Genomic DNA, 19,945 nt, shown 5'->3' with positions numbered 1-19,945 from the left:
CTGAGCAACAGCTTTCCAGGCTAGCTCTTTCTGCCTGCGAGCTATCTGCAGACATTTGCATTTTCGGAACAGCGCTGCTGGAGGGCCCCTGCACGGATCCCCCAAAGCTACGTTTGAAGTTTGAGGTGGGAAGACAAGCAAGCAGCCCCCGTCTATGTGCCTCTGTGTGAGCTGTGCCATGAGCAGATGAGGCTGAGCAACAGCTTTCCAGGCTAGCCTCTTCTGGCTGCGAGCTACATGCTCTAATACTAGAAGCATATGTGGTTAGCACAGTATACAGTTTGTTTAGGGATAACTACTGAAGAAGGAAACATCAGATATACAATTTCTGTAATGACATGTAACACTGTTTGAATTAATTATTTGTTTGGACATAGGAAAAGTTTACATAGCTAAGAACCTATCCCTCAGGGAATATGTATATATTTTTTTTGAACCTGTCCAAGCAATTAATTCTGTTTGCTTTCTTTCTTCTGTTCTGTTGTGTTCACATGTAGTATTCTCTTGCGTTCTGTAATATTGTGTTGTGTTCTCCTGTGTTCTGATGTGTACTCATTTTTAGTGTTCTGTTGTTTTTTGTTGTGTTCTGTTGTGTTCTGTTGTGTTCTGCTGTGTTCTGACGTGTTCTTTTGTGTTCTGATGTATTGTATTCTTTTTGGTTCTGTTCTGTTTTTTTCTGTTTTGTTCTGATGTGTTCTATTGTGTTCTGATGTGTAGTGTTCTATTGTGTTCTGATATGTTTTCTTGTGTTCTCATTTATAGTATTCTCCTGTGTTCTGATGTGTTCTGCTGTGTTATGTTGTGTTCTGTTGTGTTCTCTGATGTTCTGATGTGTTCTCATGTGTACTGTTCTGTTGTGTTCTTTTGTGTTCTGTTGTGTTCTGTTGTGTTCTCATGTGTAGTGTTCTGTTCTGTTCTCTTCTGTTTTGTTCTGTTGTGTTCTATTGTGTTCAATTCTGTTCACATGTGTAGTGTTCTCATGTTCTGTTGTGTTCTTGTGTGTTCTGTTGTGTTCTGATGTGTTCTCATATGTAGTATTGTGTTGTGTTCTATTGTGTTCTTTTGTGTTCTGTTGTGTCTTCATGTGTTGTGTTGTGTTCTGTTTTGTTCTGATGTGTTCTCGTGTAGTGTTCTTTTGTGTTCTGTTGTGTTCTGTTGTGTTCTGTTGTGTTCTGATGTGTTCTCAGGTGCAGTGTTCTTTTGTGTTCTGTTGTGTTCTGTTGTGTTCTCATGTGTAGTGTTCTGTGGTGTTCTGTTGTGTTCTCTTGTGTTCTGTTGTGTTCTGATGTGTACTCATGTATAGTGTTCTGTTGTGTTCTGTTGTGTTCTGATTACTTCACATGTAGCATTTTGTAGTGCTGTGTAGTGTTCTGTTGTGTTCTGCTGTGTTATGATGTGTTCTGATGTGTTCTGTTGTGTTCTGATGTGTTGTATTCTCTTGTGTTCTCTTGTGTTCTGATGTGTTCTCGTGTGCAGTGTTCTTTTGTGTTCTGTTGTGTTCTGTTGTGTTCTGTTGTGTTCAGTGGTGTTCTGTTGTGTTCTGATGTGTTCTCATGTGTAGTGTTCTGTTGTTTTCTGTTGTCTTTTCTGTTGTGTTCTGTTGTGTTCTGCTGTGTTCTGATGTGTTCTGTTGTGGTCTGTTGTGTTCTCATGTGTAGTGTTCTGTTGTGTTGTGTTGTGATCTCTTGTGCTCTGTTGTGTTTACGTGTAGTGTTCTGTGATGTGTAATATTGTGTTGTGTTCTGTTGTGTTCTGTTGTGTTCTGTTTTGTTCTCATGTGTTCTGCTGGTTCTGTTGTGTTCTAATGTGTTGTGTTCTGTTGTGTTCTGTTGTGTTCTGTTGTGTTCTGATGTGTTCTGCTGTGTTCTCATTTTCAGTGTTCTGTTGTTTTTTGTTGTGCTCTGATGTGTTCTGTTATATTCTGATGTGCAGTGTTCTGTTGTGTTCTGTTGTGTTCTCTTGTGTTCTCGTGTGTTCTCATGTGTAGTGTTCTGTTGTCTTCTGTTGTGTTCTGCTGTGTTCTGTTGTGTTCTAATGTGTTCTGTTCTGTTCTGTTCTGTTCTGTTGTGTTCTGTTTTGTTCTGATGTGTTCTGCTGTGTTCTCATTTTTAGTGTTCTGTCGTTTTTTGTTGTGTTATGATGTGTTCTGTTATATTCTGATGTGCAGTGTTCTGTTGTGTTCTGTTGTGTTCTCATGTGTTCTCATGTGTTCTCATGTGTAGTGTTCTGTTGTGTTCTGATGTGTTCTCTTGTGTTCTCGTGTATTTTTCTGTTCTGTTGTGTTCTGTTGTGTTCTACTGTGTTCTGTTCACATATGTAGTGTTGAGTTGTGTGCAGTGATGTTCTTATGTGTTCTGTTGTGTTCTGATGTGTTCTCATGTGTACTATTGCGTTGTCTTCTGTTGTGTTTTCAAGTGTAGTGTTCTGTTGTGTTCTGTTTTGTTATGATGTGTTCTCCTGTGTAGTGTTCTACTGTGTTCCGTAGTCTTCTGTTGTGTTCTGTTGTATTCTCTTGGGTTCTGTGATGTTCTGATGTGTAGTGTTCTGTTTCGTTCTATTGTGTTCTGATGTGTTCACATGTGAAGTGTTCTGTTGTGTTCTGTTCTCTTCAAGTGTGTAGTGTTCTGTTTTGTTCTGTTGTGTTCTCTTGTCTTCACATGTGTAGTGTTCTGCTGTGTTCTGTTTTGTTCTGATGTGTTCTGATGTGTTCTCATTTTCACCGGACTCCAGGAAGGGGCGCAGCCGGGGGGTGGGGGCTGACCCCACCTGGCCAAACAGAGCCCGGTGTTCCATACCCTGTGACGTCACGCTGGGTTCCGGTGGGGAGGGCGGGGCGGCGGGAAGGCACTCGCGGCTTGGGGGGACGCAGCGCCGGTCCTGTTTCGGCAGAGCAGCTGTCTGGGTTGTACGGTTCGTTGTTGTGTTTTCTCCTTATTTGTATCGTTGTTGTTCCTGTTTTCCCTCTGTTTGCTGTTCTGTTAAACTGCCCTTATCCCGACCCACCTGTTTCTGCCTCTTTCTTTTCATTCTCCTCCGCACGCCGGCGGGGGGAGGGGCGGCCGCGTGGCGCTTTTGTTGCCGGCGGCAGCCGAAACCGAAACAGTTTTTCAGCAATTTAAGTCACAGATATGATCTGTAATGGGACAGATGACACTAACTGCATCTGACCATCCTAATATACTCCAGATGTTTATCTTTGCAAATACTGTTAGCTTGCAGTAGACTTTGTGCAAAGGTAGCAAGAGGAAGAGAAGCCTGCCTTTGAATTTTAAAGCTTTCTTTGCATGTGTCATTTTGTGTCCTTCTGTCTACGTGACTCGCAGCACTACACTGCACGTTCTGCGGAGCCCCTGATCTGCTAGTGACTGCTCTGTGCGAGCAGTGCCATGAGCAGACGAGGCTGAGCAACAGCTTTCCAGGCTAGCTCTTTCTGGCTGCGAGCTATGTGCAGACGTTCGCATTTTCATAGCAGCGCTGCCGGAGGCCCCCTGCACGAACTCTCAAAGTTACGTTTGAAGTCTGAGGGGGCAAGACATGCAAGCACCCCAGTCTCTGTGCCTCTGTGCGAGCAGTGCCATGGGCAGATGAGGCTGAGGAACAGCTTTCCAGTGTAGCTCTTTCTGCCTGCGAGCTATCTGCAGATGTTCATATTTTCAGAGCAGCGCTGCCAGAGGCCCCATGCAAGACTCACAAAGTTACATTTGAAGTTTAATGTGGCAAGACAAGCAAGAAGCCCCAGTCTCTGTGCCTCTGTGCGAGCAGTGCTATGAGCAGATGAGGCTGAGCAACAGCTTTCCAGGCTATCTTTTTCTGGATGCGAGCTATCTGGAGACGTTCACATTTTCAGAGCAGCGCTGCAGCAGGCCCCCTGCAAGGACTCTCAAAGTTACGTTTGAAATTTGAGGTGGCAAGACAAGCAAGCAGCCCCAGTCTCTGTGCCTCTGTGCGAGCAGTGCCATGGGCAGATGAGGCTGAGCAACAGCTTTCCAGGCTAGCTCTTTCTGCCTGCGAGCTATCTGCAGACGTTCGCATTTTCGGAGCAGGGCTGCTAGAGGCTACTTGCACGGACCACCTAAGCTATGTTTGAAGTTTGAAGTGGCAAGACAAGCAAGCAGCCCCAGTCTCTGTGCCTCTGTGCGAGCAGCGCCATGGGCAGATGAGGCTGAGCAACAGCTTTCCAGGCTAGCTCTTTCTGCCTGCGAGCTCTTTGCAGACGTTCGCATTTTGGGAGCAGGTCTGCTAGAGGCTACTTGCACGGACCACCTAAGCTACGTTTGAAGTTTGATGTGGCAAGACAAGCAAGCAGCCCCTGTCTCTGTGCCTCTGTGCGAGTAGTGCCATGGGCATATGAGGCTCAGCAACAGCTTTCCAGGCTAGCCCTTTCTGCCTGCGAGCTATCTGCAGACGTTCGCATTTTCGGAGCAGGGCTGCCGGAAGCACCCGGCACAGACCACCTAAGATACGTTTGAAGTTTGAGTGGGCAAGACAAGCAAGCAGCCCCAGTCTCTGTGCCTCTGTGCGAGCAGTGCCATGGGCAGATGAGGCTGAGCAACAGCTTTCCAGGCTAGCTCTTTCTGGCTGCGAGCTATCTGCAGACGTTCGCATTTTCGGAGCAGGGCTGCCAGAAGTGGCCGGCACAGACCACCTAAGCTACTTTTGAAGTTTGAGGGGACAAGACAAGCAAGCAGCCCCAGTCTCTGTGCCTCTGTGCAAGCAGTGCCATGGGCAGATGAGGCTGAGCAACAGCTTTCCAGGCTAGCTCTTTCTGCCTGCGAGCTATCTGCAGACGTTCGCATTTTCGAAGCAGGGCTGCCAAAGGCACCCGGTACAAACAGCCAAAAGCTACGTTTGAAGTTTGAGGGGGCAAGACAAGCAAGCAGCCCCAGTCTCTGTGCCTCTGTGCGAGCAGTGCCATGGGCAGATGAGGCTGAGCAACAGCTTTCCAGGCTAGCTCTTTCTGCCTGCGAGCTATCTGCAGACGTTCGCATTTTCGAAGCAGGGCTGCCGCAAGCACCCGGCACGGACCACTTAAGCTACGTTTGAAGTTTGAGGGGACAAGACAAGCAAGCAGCCCCAGTCTCTGTGCCTCTGTGCGAGCAGTGCCATGGGCAGATGAGGCTGAGCAACAGCTTTCCAGGCTAGCTCTTTCTGGCTGCGAGCTATCTGCAGACGTTCGCATTTTCGGAGCAGGGCTGCCGGAAGTGCTCGGCACAGACCACCTAAGCTACGTTTGAAGTTTGAGAGGGCAAGACAAGCAAGCAGCCCCAGTCTCTGTGCCTCTGTGCGAGCAGTGCCATGGGCAGATGAGGCTGAGCAACAGCTTTCCAGGCTAGCTCTTTCTGGCTGCGAGGTATCTGCAGACGTTTGCATTTTCGGAGCAGTGCTGCCGGAGGCGCACGGCACGGACCACCTAAGCTACGTTTGAAGTTTGAGGGGACAAGACAAGCAAGCAGCCCCAGTCTCTGTGCCTCTGTGCGAGCAGTGCCATGGGCAGATGAGGCTGAGCAACAGCTTTCCAGGCTAGCTCTTTCTGGCTGCGAGCTATCTGCAGACGTTCGCATTTTCGGAGCAGCGCTGCCGGAAGCACCCGGCACGGACCACCTAAGCTACGTTTGAAGTTTGAGGGGGCAAGACAAGCAAACAGCCCCAGTCTCTGTGCCTCTGTGCGAGCAGTGCCATGGGCAGATGAGGCTGAGCAACAGCTTTCCAGGCTAGCTCTTTCTGCCTGCGAGCTATCTGCACACGTTCGCATTTTCGGAGCAGGGCTGCCGGAAGCGCCCGGCACGGACCACCTAAGCTACGTTTGAAGTTTGAGGGAACAAGACAAGCAAGCAGCCCCAGTCTCTGTGCCTCTGTGCGAGCAGTGCCATGGGCAGATGAGGCTGAGCAACAGCTTTCCAGGCTAGCTCTTTCTGGCTGCGAGCTATCTGCAGACGTTCGCATTTTCGGAGCAGCGCTGCCGGAAGCACCCGGCAAGGACCACCTAAGCTACGTTTGAAGTTTGAGGGGACAAGACAAGCAAGCAGCCCCAGTCTCTGTGCCTCTGTGCGAGCAGTGCCATGGGCAGATGAGGCTGAGCAACAGCTTTCCAGGCTAGCTCTTTCTGCCTGCGAGCTATCTGCAGACGTTCGCATTTTCGAAGCAGGGCTGCCAAAGGCGCCCGGTACAAACAGCCAAAAGCTACGTTTGAAGTTTGAGGGGACAAGACAAGCAAGCAGCCCCAGTCTCTGTGCCTCTGTGCGAGCAGTGCCATGGGCAGATGAGGCTGAGCAACAGCTTTCCAGGCTAGCTCTTCCTGCCTGCGAGCTATCTGCAGACGTTCGCATTTTCGAAGCAGGGCTGCGAAAGGCGCCCGGTACAAACAGCCAAAAGCTACGTTTGAAGTTTGAGGGGACAAGACAAGCAAGCAGCCCCAGTCTCTGTGCCTCTGTGCGAGCAGTGCCATGGGCAGATGAGGCTGAGCAACAGCTTTCCAGGCTAGCTCTTTCTGCCTGCGAGCTATCTGCAGACGTTTGCATTTTCGGAGCAGGGCTGCTGGAGGCGCCCGGCACGGACCACCTAAGCTACGTTTGAAGTTTGAGGGGGCAAGACAAGCAAGCAGCTCCAGTCTCTGTGCCTCTGCGCGAGCAGTGCCATGGGCAGATGAGGCTGAGCAACAGCTTTCCAGGCTAGCTCTTTCTGCCTGCGAGCTATCTGCAGACGTTTGCATTTTCGGAGCAGGGCTGCCAAAGGCGCCCGGTACAAACAGCCAAAAGATACGTTTGAATTTTGAGGAGGCAAGACAAGCAAGCAGCCCCAGTCTCTGTGCCTCTGTGCGAGCAGTGCCATGGGCAGATGAGGCTGAGCAACAGCTTTTCAGGCTAGCTCTTTCTGCCTGCGAGCTATCTGCAGACGTTCGCATTTTCGGAGCAGGGCTGCCGGAAGCGCCCGGCACGGACCACCTAAGCTACGTTTGAAGTTTGAGGGGGCAAGACAAGCAAGCAGCCCCAGTCTCTGTGCCTCTGTGCGAGCAGTGCCATGGGCAGATGAGGCTGAGCAACCGTTTTCCAGGCTAGCCCTTTCTGCCTGCGAGCTATCTGCAGACGTTCGCATTTTCGGAGCAGCGCTGCCGGAAGCACCCGGCACAGACCACCTAAGATACGTTTGAAGTTTGAGTGGGCAAGACAAGCAAGCAGCCCCAGTCTCTGTGCCTCTGTGCGAGCAGTGCCATGGGCAGATGAGGCTGAGCAACAGCTTTCCAGGCTAGCTCTTTCTGGCTGCGAGCTATCTGCAGACGTTCGCATTTTCGGAGCAGGGCTGCCAGAAGTGGCCGGCACAGACCACCTAAGCTACTTTTGAAGTTTGAGGGGACAAGACAAGCAAGCAGCCCCAGTCTCTGTGCCTCTGTGCAAGCAGTGCCATGGGCAGATGAGGCTGAGCAACAGCTTTCCAGGCTAGCTCTTTCTGCCTGCGAGCTATCTGCAGACGTTCGCATTTTCGAAGCAGGGCTGCCAAAGGCACCCGGTACAAACAGCCAAAAGCTACGTTTGAAGTTTGAGGGGGCAAGACAAGCAAGCAGCCCCAGTCTCTGTGCCTCTGTGCGAGCAGTGCCATGGGCAGATGAGGCTGAGCAACAGCTTTCCAGGCTAGCTCTTTCTGCCTGCGAGCTATCTGCAGACGTTCGCATTTTCGAAGCAGGGCTGCCGCAAGCACCCGGCACGGACCACTTAAGCTACGTTTGAAGTTTGAGGGAACAAGACAAGCAAGCAGCCCCAGTCTCTGTGCCTCTGTGCGAGCAGTGCCATGGGCAGATGAGGCTGAGCAACAGCTTTCCAGGCTAGCTCTTTCTGGCTGCGAGCTATCTGCAGACGTTCGCATTTTCGGAGCAGGGCTGCCGGAAGTGCTCGGCACAGACCACCTAAGCTACGTTTGAAGTTTGAGAGGGCAAGACAAGCAAGCAGCCCCAGTCTCTGTGCCTCTGTGCGAGCAGTGCCATGGGCAGATGAGGCTGAGCAACAGCTTTCCAGGCTAGCTCTTTCTGGCTGCGAGCTATCTGCAGACGTTTGCATTTTCGGAGCAGTGCTGCCGGAGGCGCACGGCACGGACCACCTAAGCTACGTTTGAAGTTTGAGGGGACAAGACAAGCAAGCAGCCCCAGTCTCTGTGCCTCTGTGCGAGCAGTGCCATGGGCAGATGAGGCTGAGCAACAGCTTTCCAGGCTAGCTCTTCCTGCCTGCGAGCTATCTGCAGACGTTCGCATTTTCAGAGCAGCGCTGCCGGAAGCACCCGGCACGGACCACCTAAGCTACGTTTGAAGTTTGAGGGGGCAAGACAAGCAAGCAGCCCCAGTCTCTGTGCCTCTGTGCGAGCAGTGCCATGGGCAGATGAGGCTGAGCAACAGCTTTCCAGGCTAGCTCTTTCTGCCTGCGAGCTATCTGCAGACGTTCGCATTTTCGGAGCAGGGCTGCCGGAAGCGCCCGGCACGGACCACCTAAGCTACGTTTGAAGTTTGAGGGAACAAGACAAGCAAGCAGCCCCAGTCTCTGTGCCTCTGTGCGAGCAGTGCCATGGGCAGATGAGGCTGAGCAACAGCTTTCCAGGCTAGCTCTTTCTGGCTGCGAGCTATCTGCAGACGTTCGCATTTTCGGAGCAGCGCTGCCGGAAGCACCCGGCAAGGACCACCTAAGCTACGTTTGAAGTTTGAGGGGACAAGACAAGCAAGCAGCCCCAGTCTCTGTGCCTCTGTGCGAGCAGTGCCATGGGCAGATGAGGCTGAGCAACAGCTTTCCAGGCTAGCTCTTTCTGCCTGCGAGCTATCTGCAGACGTTTGCATTTTCGGAGCAGGGCTGTCAAAGGCGCCCGGTAGAAACAGCCAAAAGATACGTTTGAATTTTGAGGGGGCAAGACAAGCAAGCAGCCCCAGTCTCTGTGCCTCTGTGCGAGCAGTGCCATGGGCAGATGAGGCTGAGCAACAGCTTTCCAGGCTAGCTCTTTCTGCCTGCGAGCTATCTGCAGACGTTTGCATTTTCGGAGCAGGGCTGCCAAAGGCGCCCGGTACAAACAGCCAAAAGATACGTTTGAAGTTTGAGGGAGCAAGACAAGCAAGCAGCCCCAGTCTCTGTGCCTCTGTGCGAGCAGTGCCATGGGCAGATGAGGCTGAGCAACAGCTTTTCAGGCTAGCTCTTTCTGCCTGCGAGCTATCTGCAGACGTTCGCATTTTCGGAGCAGGGCTGCCGGAAGTGCTCGGCACAGACCACCTAAGCTACGTTTGAAGTTTGAGAGGGCAAGACAAGCAAGCAGCCCCAGTCTCTTTTCCTCTGTGTGAGCAGTGCCATGGGCAGATGAGGCTGAGCAACAGCTTTCCAGGCTAGCCCCTAATGGCTGCCAGCTATCTGCAGACGTTCGCATTTTCGGAGCAGCGCTGCCGGAAGCACCCGTCACGGACCACCTAAGCTACGTTTGAAGTTTGAGGGGGCAAGACAAGCAAGCAGCCCCAGTCTCTGTGCCTCTGTGCGAGCAGTGCCATGGGCAGATGAGGCTGAGCAACAGCTTTCCAGGCTAGCTCTTTCTGGCTGCGAGCTATCTGCAGACGTTCGCATTTTCGGAGCAGGGCTGCCGGAAGCGCCCGGCACGGACCACCTAAGCTACGTTTGAAGTTTGAGGGAACAAGACAAGCAAGAAGCCCCAGTCTCTGTGCCTCTGTGCGAGCAGTGCCATGGGCAGATGAGGCTGAGCAACAGCTTTCCAGGCTAGCTCTTTCTGCCTGCGAGCTATCTGCAGACATTTGCATTTTCGGAACAGCGCTGCTGGAGGGCCCCTGCACGGATCCCCCAAAGCTACGTTTGAAGTTTGAGGTGGGAAGACAAGCAAGCAGCCCCCGTCTATGTGCCTCTGTGCGAGCTGTGCCATGAGCAGATGAGGCTGAGCAACAGCTTTCCAGGCTAGCCTCTTCTGGCTGCGAGCTACATGCTCTAATACTAGAAGCATATGTGGTTAGCACAGTATACAGTTTGTTTAGGGATAACTACTGAAGAAGGAAACATCAGATATACAATTTCTGTAATGACATGTAACACTGTTTGAATTAATTATTTGTTTGGACATAGGAAAAGTTTACATAGCTAAGAACCTATCCCTCAGGGAATATGTATATATTTTTTTTGCAACCTGTCCAAGCAATTAATTCTGTTTGCTTTCTTTCTTCTGTTCTGTTGTGTTCACATGTAGTATTCTCTTGCGTTCTGTAATATTGTGTTGTGTTCTCCTGTGTTCTGATGTGTACTCATTTTTAGTGTTCTGTTGTTTTTTGTTGTGTTCTGTTGTGTTCTGTTGTGTTCTGCTGTGTTCTGACGTGTTCTTTTGTGTTCTGATGTATTGTATTCTTTTTGGTTCTGTTCTGTTTTTTTCTGTTTTGTTCTGATGTGTTCTATTGTGTTCTGATGTGTAGTGTTCTATTGTGTTCTGATATGTTTTCTTGTGTTCTCATTTATAGTATTCTCCTGTGTTCTGATGTGTTCTGCTGTGTTATGTTGTGTTCTGTTGTGTTCTCTGATGTTCTGATGTGTTCTCATGTGTACTGTTCTGTTGTGTTCTTTTGTGTTCTGTTGTGTTCTGTTGTGTTCTCATGTGTAGTGTTCTGTTCTGTTCTCTTCTGTTTTGTTCTGTTGTGTTCTATTGTGTTCAATTCTGTTCACATGTGTAGTGTTCTCATGTTCTGTTGTGTTCTTGTGTGTTCTGTTGTGTTCTGATGTGTTCTCATATGTAGTATTGTGTTGTGTTCTATTGTGTTCTTTTGTGTTCTGTTGTGTCTTCATGTGTTGTGTTGTGTTCTGTTTTGTTCTGATGTGTTCTCGTGTAGTGTTCTTTTGTGTTCTGTTGTGTTCTGTTGTGTTCTGTTGTGTTCTGATGTGTTCTCAGGTGCAGTGTTCTTTTGTGTTCTGTTGTGTTCTGTTGTGTTCTCATGTGTAGTGTTCTGTGGTGTTCTGTTGTGTTCTCTTGTGTTCTGTTGTGTTCTGATGTGTACTCATGTATAGTGTTCTGTTGTGTTCTGTTGTGTTCTGATTACTTCACATGTAGCATTTTGTAGTGCTGTGTAGTGTTCTGTTGTGTTCTGCTGTGTTATGATGTGTTCTGATGTGTTCTGTTGTGTTCTGATGTGTTGTATTCTCTTGTGTTCTCTTGTGTTCTGATGTGTTCTCGTGTGCAGTGTTCTTTTGTGTTCTGTTGTGTTCTGTTGTGTTCTGTTGTGTTCAGTGGTGTTCTGTTGTGTTCTGATGTGTTCTCATGTGTAGTGTTCTGTTGTTTTCTGTTGTCTTTTCTGTTGTGTTCTGTTGTGTTCTGCTGTGTTCTGATGTGTTCTGTTGTGGTCTGTTGTGTTCTCATGTGTAGTGTTCTGTTGTGTTGTGTTGTGATCTCTTGTGCTCTGTTGTGTTTACGTGTAGTGTTCTGTGATGTGTAATATTGTGTTGTGTTCTGTTGTGTTCTGTTGTGTTCTGTTTTGTTCTCATGTGTTCTGCTGGTTCTGTTGTGTTCTAATGTGTTGTGTTCTGTTGTGTTCTGTTGTGTTCTGTTGTGTTCTGATGTGTTCTGCTGTGTTCTCATTTTCAGTGTTCTGTTGTTTTTTGTTGTGCTCTGATGTGTTCTGTTATATTCTGATGTGCAGTGTTCTGTTGTGTTCTGTTGTGTTCTCTTGTGTTCTCGTGTGTTCTCATGTGTAGTGTTCTGTTGTCTTCTGTTGTGTTCTGCTGTGTTCTGTTGTGTTCTAATGTGTTCTGTTCTGTTCTGTTCTGTTCTGTTGTGTTCTGTTTTGTTCTGATGTGTTCTGCTGTGTTCTCATTTTTAGTGTTCTGTCGTTTTTTGTTGTGTTATGATGTGTTCTGTTATATTCTGATGTGCAGTGTTCTGTTGTGTTCTGTTGTGTTCTCATGTGTTCTCATGTGTTCTCATGTGTAGTGTTCTGTTGTGTTCTGATGTGTTCTCTTGTGTTCTCGTGTATTTTTCTGTTCTGTTGTGTTCTGTTGTGTTCTACTGTGTTCTGTTCACATATGTAGTGTTGAGTTGTGTGCAGTGATGTTCTTATGTGTTCTGTTGTGTTCTGATGTGTTCTCATGTGTACTATTGCGTTGTCTTCTGTTGTGTTTTCAAGTGTAGTGTTCTGTTGTGTTCTGTTTTGTTATGATGTGTTCTCCTGTGTAGTGTTCTACTGTGTTCCGTAGTCTTCTGTTGTGTTCTGTTGTATTCTCTTGGGTTCTGTGATGTTCTGATGTGTAGTGTTCTGTTTCGTTCTATTGTGTTCTGATGTGTTCACATGTGAAGTGTTCTGTTGTGTTCTGTTCTCTTCAAGTGTGTAGTGTTCTGTTTTGTTCTGTTGTGTTCTCTTGTCTTCACATGTGTAGTGTTCTGCTGTGTTCTGTTTTGTTCTGATGTGTTCTGATGTGTTCTCATTTTCACCGGACTCCAGGAAGGGGCGCAGCCGGGGGGTGGGGGCTGACCCCACCTGGCCAAACAGAGCCCGGTGTTCCATACCCTGTGACGTCACGCTGGGTTCCGGTGGGGAGGGCGGGGCGGCGGGAAGGCACTCGCGGCTTGGGGGGACGCAGCGCCGGTCCTGTTTCGGCAGAGCAGCTGTCTGGGTTGTACGGTTCGTTGTTGTGTTTTCTCCTTATTTGTATCGTTGTTGTTCCTGTTTTCCCTCTGTTTGCTGTTCTGTTAAACTGCCCTTATCCCGACCCACCTGTTTCTGCCTCTTTCTTTTCATTCTCCTCCGCACGCCGGCGGGGGGAGGGGCGGCCGCGTGGCGCTTTTGTTGCCGGCGGCAGCCGAAACCGAAACAGTTTTTCAGCAATTTAAGTCACAGATATGATCTGTAATGGGACAGATGACACTAACTGCATCTGACCATCCTAATATACTCCAGATGTTTATCTTTGCAAATACTGTTAGCTTGCAGTAGACTTTGTGCAAAGGTAGCAAGAGGAAGAGAAGCCTGCCTTTGAATTTTAAAGCTTTCTTTGCATGTGTCATTTTGTGTCCTTCTGTCTACGTGACTCGCAGCACTACACTGCACGTTCTGCGGAGCCCCTGATCTGCTAGTGACTGCTCTGTGCGAGCAGTGCCATGAGCAGACGAGGCTGAGCAACAGCTTTCCAGGCTAGCTCTTTCTGGCTGCGAGCTATGTGCAGACGTTCGCATTTTCATAGCAGCGCTGCCGGAGGCCCCCTGCACGAACTCTCAAAGTTACGTTTGAAGTCTGAGGGGGCAAGACATGCAAGCAGCCCCAGTCTCTGTGCCTCTGTGCGAGCAGTGCCATGGGCAGATGAGGCTGAGGAACAGCTTTCCAGTGTAGCTCTTTCTGCCTGCGAGCTATCTGCAGATGTTCATATTTTCAGAGCAGCGCTGCCAGAGGCCCCATGCAAGACTCACAAAGTTACATTTGAAGTTTAATGTGGCAAGACAAGCAAGAAGCCCCAGTCTCTGTGCCTCTGTGCGAGCAGTGCTATGAGCAGATGAGGCTGAGCAACAGCTTTCCAGGCTATCTTTTTCTGGATGCGAGCTATCTGGAGACGTTCACATTTTCAGAGCAGCGCTGCAGCAGGCCCCCTGCAAGGACTCTCAAAGTTACGTTTGAAATTTGAGGTGGCAAGACAAGCAAGCAGCCCCAGTCTCTGTGCCTCTGTGCGAGCAGTGCCATGGGCAGATGAGGCTGAGCAACAGCTTTCCAGGCTAGCTCTTTCTGCCTGCGAGCTATCTGCAGACGTTCGCATTTTCGGAGCAGGGCTGCTAGAGGCTACTTGCACGGACCACCTAAGCTATGTTTGAAGTTTGAAGTGGCAAGACAAGCAAGCAGCCCCAGTCTCTGTGCCTCTGTGCGAGCAGCGCCATGGGCAGATGAGGCTGAGCAACAGCTTTCCAGGCTAGCTCTTTCTGCCTGCGAGCTCTTTGCAGACGTTCGCATTTTGGGAGCAGGTCTGCTAGAGGCTACTTGCACGGACCACCTAAGCTACGTTTGAAGTTTGATGTGGCAAGACAAGCAAGCAGCCCCTGTCTCTGTGCCTCTGTGCGAGTAGTGCCATGGGCATATGAGGCTCAGCAACAGCTTTCCAGGCTAGCTCTTTCTGGCTGCGAGCTATCTGCAGACGTTCGCATTTTCAGAGCATGTCTGCTGGAGGCACCCTGCACGGAACCCAAAATTACATTTGAATTTTGAGGTGGCAAGACAAGCAAGCAGCCCCAGTCTCTGTGCCTCTGTGCGAGCAGTGCCATGGGCAGATGAGGCTGAGCAACAGCTTTCCAGGCTAGCTCTTTCTGCCTGCGAGCTATCTGCAGACGTTCGCATTTTCGGAGCAGGGCTGCCGGAAGCGCCCGGCACGGACCACCTAAGCTACGTTTGAAGTTTGAGGGAACAAGACAAGCAAGCAGCCCCAGTCTCTGTGCCTCTGTGCGAGCAGTGCCATGGGCAGATGAGGCTGAGCAACAACTTTCCAGGCTAGCTCTTTCTGGCTGCGAGCTATCTGCAGACGTTCGCATTTTCGGAGCAGGGCTGCCGGAAGCACCCGGCACGGACCACCTAAGCTACGTTTGAAGTTTGAGGGGACAAGACAAGCAAGCAGCCCCAGTCTCTGTGCCTCTGTGCGAGCAGTGCCATGGGCAGATGAGGCTGAGCAACAGCTTTCCAGGCTAGCTCTTTCTGCCTGCGAGCTATCTGCAGACATTTGCATTTTCGGAACAGCGCTGCTGGAGGGCCCCTGCACGGATCCCCCAAAGCTACGTTTGAAGTTTGAGGTGGGAAGACAAGCAAGCAGCCCCCGTCTATGTGCCTCTGTGTGAGCTGTGCCATGAGCAGATGAGGCTGAGCAACAGCTTTCCAGGCTAGCCTCTTCTGGCTGCGAGCTACATGCTCTAATACTAGAAGCATATGTGGTTAGCACAGTATACAGTTTGTTTAGGGATAACTACTGAAGAAGGAAACATCAGATATACAATTTCTGTAATGACATGTAACACTGTTTGAATTAATTATTTGTTTGGACATAGGAAAAGTTTACATAGCTAAGAACCTATCCCTCAGGGAATATGTATATATTTTTTTTGAACCTGTCCAAGCAATTAATTCTGTTTGCTTTCTTTCTTCTGTTCTGTTGTGTTCACATTTAGTATTCTCTTGCGTTCTGTAATATTGTGTTGTGTTCTCCTGTGTTCTGATGTGTACTCATTTTTAGTGTTCTGTTGTTTTTTGTTGTGTTCTGTTGTGTTCTGTTGTGTTCTGCTGTGTTCTGACGTGTTCTTTTGTGTTCTGATGTATTGTATTCTTTTTGGTTCTGTTCTGTTTTTTTCTGTTTTGTTCTGATGTGTTCTATTGTGTTCTGATGTGTAGTGTTCTATTGTGTTCTGATATGTTTTCTTGTGTTCTCATTTATAGTATTCTCCTGTGTTCTGATGTGTTCTGCTGTGTTATGTTGTGTTCTGTTGTGTTCTCTGATGTTCTGATGTGTTCTCATGTGTACTGTTCTGTTGTGTTCTTTTGTGTTCTGTTGTGTTCTGTTGTGTTCTCATGTGTAGTGTTCTGTTCTGTTCTCTTCTGTTTTGTTCTGTTGTGTTCTATTGTGTTCAATTCTGTTCACATGTGTAGTGTTCTCATGTTCTGTTGTGTTCTTGTGTGTTCTGTTGTGTTCTGATGTGTTCTCATATGTAGTATTGTGTTGTGTTCTATTGTGTTCTTTTGTGTTCTGTTGTGTCTTCATGTGTTGTGTTGTGTTCTGTTTTGTTCTGATGTGTTCTCGTGTAGTGTTCTTTTGTGTTCTGTTGTGTTCTGTTGTGTTCTGTTGTGTTCTGATGTGTTCTCAGGTGCAGTGTTCTTTTGTGTTCTGTTGTGTTCTGTTGTGTTCTCATGTGTAGTGTTCTGTGGTGTTCTGTTGTGTTCTCTTGTGTTCTGTTGTGTTCTGATGTGTACTCATGTATAGTGTTCTGTTGTGTTCTGTTGTGTTCTGATTACTTCACATGTAGCATTTTGTAGTGCTGTGTAGTGTTCTGTTGTGTTCTGCTGTGTTATGATGTGTTCTGATGTGTTCTGTTGTGTTCTGATGTGTTGTATTCTCTTGTGTTCTCTTGTGTTCTGATGTGTTCTCGTGTGCAGTGTTCTTTTGTGTTCTGTTGTGTTCTGTTGTGTTCTGTTGTGTTCAGTGGTGTTCTGTTGTGTTCTGATGTGTTCTCATGTGTAGTGTTCTGTTGTTTTCTGTTGTCTTTTCTGTTGTGTTCTGTTGTGTTCTGCTGTGTTCTGATGTGTTCTGTTGTGGTCTGTTGTGTTCTCATGTGTAGTGTTCTGTTGTGTTGTGTTGTGATCTCTTGTGCTCTGTTGTGTTTACGTGTAGTGTTCTGTGATGTGTAATATTGTGTTGTGTTCTGTTGTGTTCTGTTGTGTTCTGTTGTGTTCTGTTTTGTTCTCATGTGTTCTGCTGGTTCTGTTGTGTTCTAATGTGTTGTGTTCTGTTGTGTTCTGTTGTGTTCTGTTGTGTTCTGATGTGTTCTGCTGTGTTCTCATTTTCAGTGTTCTGTTGTTTTTTGTTGTGCTCTGATGTGTTCTGTTATATTCTGATGTGCAGTGTTCTGTTGTGTTCTGTTGTGTTCTCTTGTGTTCTCGTGTGTTCTCATGTGTAGTGTTCTGTTGTCTTCTGTTGTGTTCTGCTGTGTTCTGTTGTGTTCTAATGTGTTCTGTTCTGTTCTGTTCTGTTCTGTTGTGTTCTGTTTTGTTCTGATGTGTTCTGCTGTGTTCTCATTTTTAGTGTTCTGTCGTTTTTTGTTGTGTTATGATGTGTTCTGTTATATTCTGATGTGCAGTGTTCTGTTGTGTTCTGTTGTGTTCTCATGTGTTCTCATGTGTTCTCATGTGTAGTGTTCTGTTGTGTTCTGATGTGTTCTCTTGTGTTCTCGTGTATTTTTCTGTTCTGTTGTGTTCTGTTGTGTTCTACTGTGTTCTGTTCACATATGTAGTGTTGAGTTGTGTGCAGTGATGTTCTTATGTGTTCTGTTGTGTTCTGATGTGTTCTCATGTGTACTATTGCGTTGTCTTCTGTTGTGTTTTCAAGTGTAGTGTTCTGTTGTGTTCTGTTTTGTTATGATGTGTTCTCCTGTGTAGTGTTCTACTGTGTTCCGTAGTCTTCTGTTGTGTTCTGTTGTATTCTCTTGGGTTCTGTGATGTTCTGATGTGTAGTGTTCTGTTTCGTTCTATTGTGTTCTGATGTGTTCACATGTGAAGTGTTCTGTTGTGTTCTGTTCTCTTCAAGTGTGTAGTGTTCTGTTTTGTTCTGTTGTGTTCTCTTGTCTTCACATGTGTAGTGTTCTGCTGTGTTCTGTTTTGTTCTGATGTGTTCTGATGTGTTCTCATTTTCACCGGACTCCAGGAAGGGGCGCAGCCGGGGGGTGGGGGCTGACCCCACCTGGCCAAACAGAGCCCGGTGTTCCATACCCTGTGACGTCACGCTGGGTTCCGGTGGGGAGGGCGGGGCGGCGGGAAGGCACTCGCGGCTTGGGGGGACGCAGCGCCGGTCCTGTTTCGGCAGAGCAGCTGTCTGGGTTGTACGGTTCGTTGTTGTGTTTTCTCCTTATTTGTATCGTTGTTGTTCCTGTTTTCCCTCTGTTTGCTGTTCTGTTAAACTGCCCTTATCCCGACCCACCTGTTTCTGCCTCTTTCTTTTCATTCTCCTCCGCACGCCGGCGGGGGGAGGGGCGGCCGCGTGGCGCTTTTGTTGCCGGCGGCAGCCGAAACCGAAACAGTTTTTCAGCAATTTAAGTCACAGATATGATCTGTAATGGGACAGATGACACTAACTGCATCTGACCATCCTAATATACTCCAGATGTTTATCTTTGCAAATACTGTTAGCTTGCAGTAGACTTTGTGCAAAGGTAGCAAGAGGAAGAGAAGCCTGCCTTTGAATTTTAAAGCTTTCTTTGCATGTGTCATTTTGTGTCCTTCTGTCTACGTGACTCGCAGCACTACACTGCACGTTCTGCGGAGCCCCTGATCTGCTAGTGACTGCTCTGTGCGAGCAGTGCCATGAGCAGACGAGGCTGAGCAACAGCTTTCCAGGCTAGCTCTTTCTGGCTGCGAGCTATGTGCAGACGTTCGCATTTTCATAGCAGCGCTGCCGGAGGCCCCCTGCACGAACTCTCAAAGTTACGTTTGAAGTCTGAGGGGGCAAGACATGCAAGCAGCCCCAGTCTCTGTGCCTCTGTGCGAGCAGTGCCATGGGCAGATGAGGCTGAGGAACAGCTTTCCAGTGTAGCTCTTTCTGCCTGCGAGCTATCTGCAGATGTTCATATTTTCAGAGCAGCGCTGCCAGAGGCCCCATGCAAGACTCACAAAGTTACATTTGAAGTTTAATGTGGCAAGACAAGCAAGAAGCCCCAGTCTCTGTGCCTCTGTGCGAGCAGTGCTATGAGCAGATGAGGCTGAGCAACAGCTTTCCAGGCTATCTTTTTCTGGCTGCGAGCTATCTGGAGACGTTCACATTTTCAGAGCAGCGCTGCAGCAGGCCCCCTGCAAGGACTCTCAAAGTTACGTTTGAAATTTGAGGTGGCAAGACAAGCAAGCAGCCCCAGTCTCTGTGCCTCTGTGCGAGCAGTGCCATGGGCAGATGAGGCTGAGCAACAGCTTTCCAGGCTAGCTCTTTCTGCCTGCGAGCTATCTGCAGACGTTCGCATTTTCGGAGCAGGGCTGCTAGAGGCTACTTGCACGGACCACCTAAGCTACGTTTGAAGTTTGAGTGGGCAAGACAAGCAAGCAGCCCCAGTCTCTGTGCCTCTGTGCGAGCAGCGCCATGGGCAGATGAGGCTGAGCAACAGCTTTCCAGGCTAGCTCTTTCTGCCTGCGAGCTCTTTGCAGACGTTCGCATTTTGGGAGCAGGTCTGCTAGAGGCTACTTGCACGGACCACCTAAGCTACGTTTGAAGTTTGATGTGGCAAGACAAGCAAGCAGCCCCTGTCTCTGTGCCTCTGTGCGAGTAGTGCCATGGGCATATGAGGCTCAGCAACAGCTTTCCAGGCTAGCTCTTTCTGGCTGCGAGCTATCTGCAGACGTTCGCATTTTCAGAGCATGTCTGCTGGAGGCACCCTGCATGGAATCCAAAATTACATTTGAATTTTGAGGTGGCAAGACAAGCAAGCAGCCCCAGTCTCTGTGCCTCTGTGCGAGCAGTGCCATGGGTAGATGAGGCTGAGCAACAGCTTTCCAGGCTAGCTCTTTGTGGCTGCGAGCTATCTTCAGACGTTCGCATTTTGCGAGCAGGTCTGCCGGAGGTCCCCTGCACGAACCCCCAAATCTACGTTTGAAGTTTGAGGTGGGAAGACAAGCAAGCAGCCCCCGTCTCTGTGCCTCTGTGCGAGCTGTGCCATGGGCAGATGAGGCTGAGCAACAGCTTTCCAGGCTAGCTCTTTCTGCCTGCGAGCTATCTGCAGACATTTGCATTTTCGGAACAGCGCTGCTGGAGGGCCCCTGCACGGATCCCCCAAAGCTACGTTTGAAGTTTGAGGTGGGAAGACAAGCAAGCAGCCCCCGTCTATGTGCCTCTGTGCGAGCTGTGCCATGAGCAGATGAGGCTGAGCAACAGCTTTCCAGGCTAGCCTCTTCTGGCTGCGAGCTACATGCTCTAATACTAGAAGCATATGTGGTTAGCACAGTATACAGTTTGTTTAGGGATAACTACTGAAGAAGGAAACATCAGATATACAATTTCTGTAATGACATGTAACACTATTTGAATTAATTATTTGTTTGGACATAGGAAAAGTTTACATAGCTAAGAACCTATCCCTCAGGGAATATGTATATATTTTTTTTGCAACCTGTCCAAGCAATTAATTCTGTTTGCTTTCTTTCTTCTGTTCTGTTGTGTTCACATTTAGTATTCTCTTGCGTTCTGTAATATTGTGTTGTGTTCTCCTGTGTTCTGATGTGTACTCATTTTTAGTG

The sequence above is a fragment of the Opisthocomus hoazin genome, chromosome 15 (genome assembly GCF_030867145.1).
Source record: "Opisthocomus hoazin isolate bOpiHoa1 chromosome 15, bOpiHoa1.hap1, whole genome shotgun sequence".
NCBI lineage: Eukaryota > Metazoa > Chordata > Aves > Opisthocomiformes > Opisthocomidae > Opisthocomus > Opisthocomus hoazin.
This window is presented reverse-complemented; position numbering follows the sequence as displayed.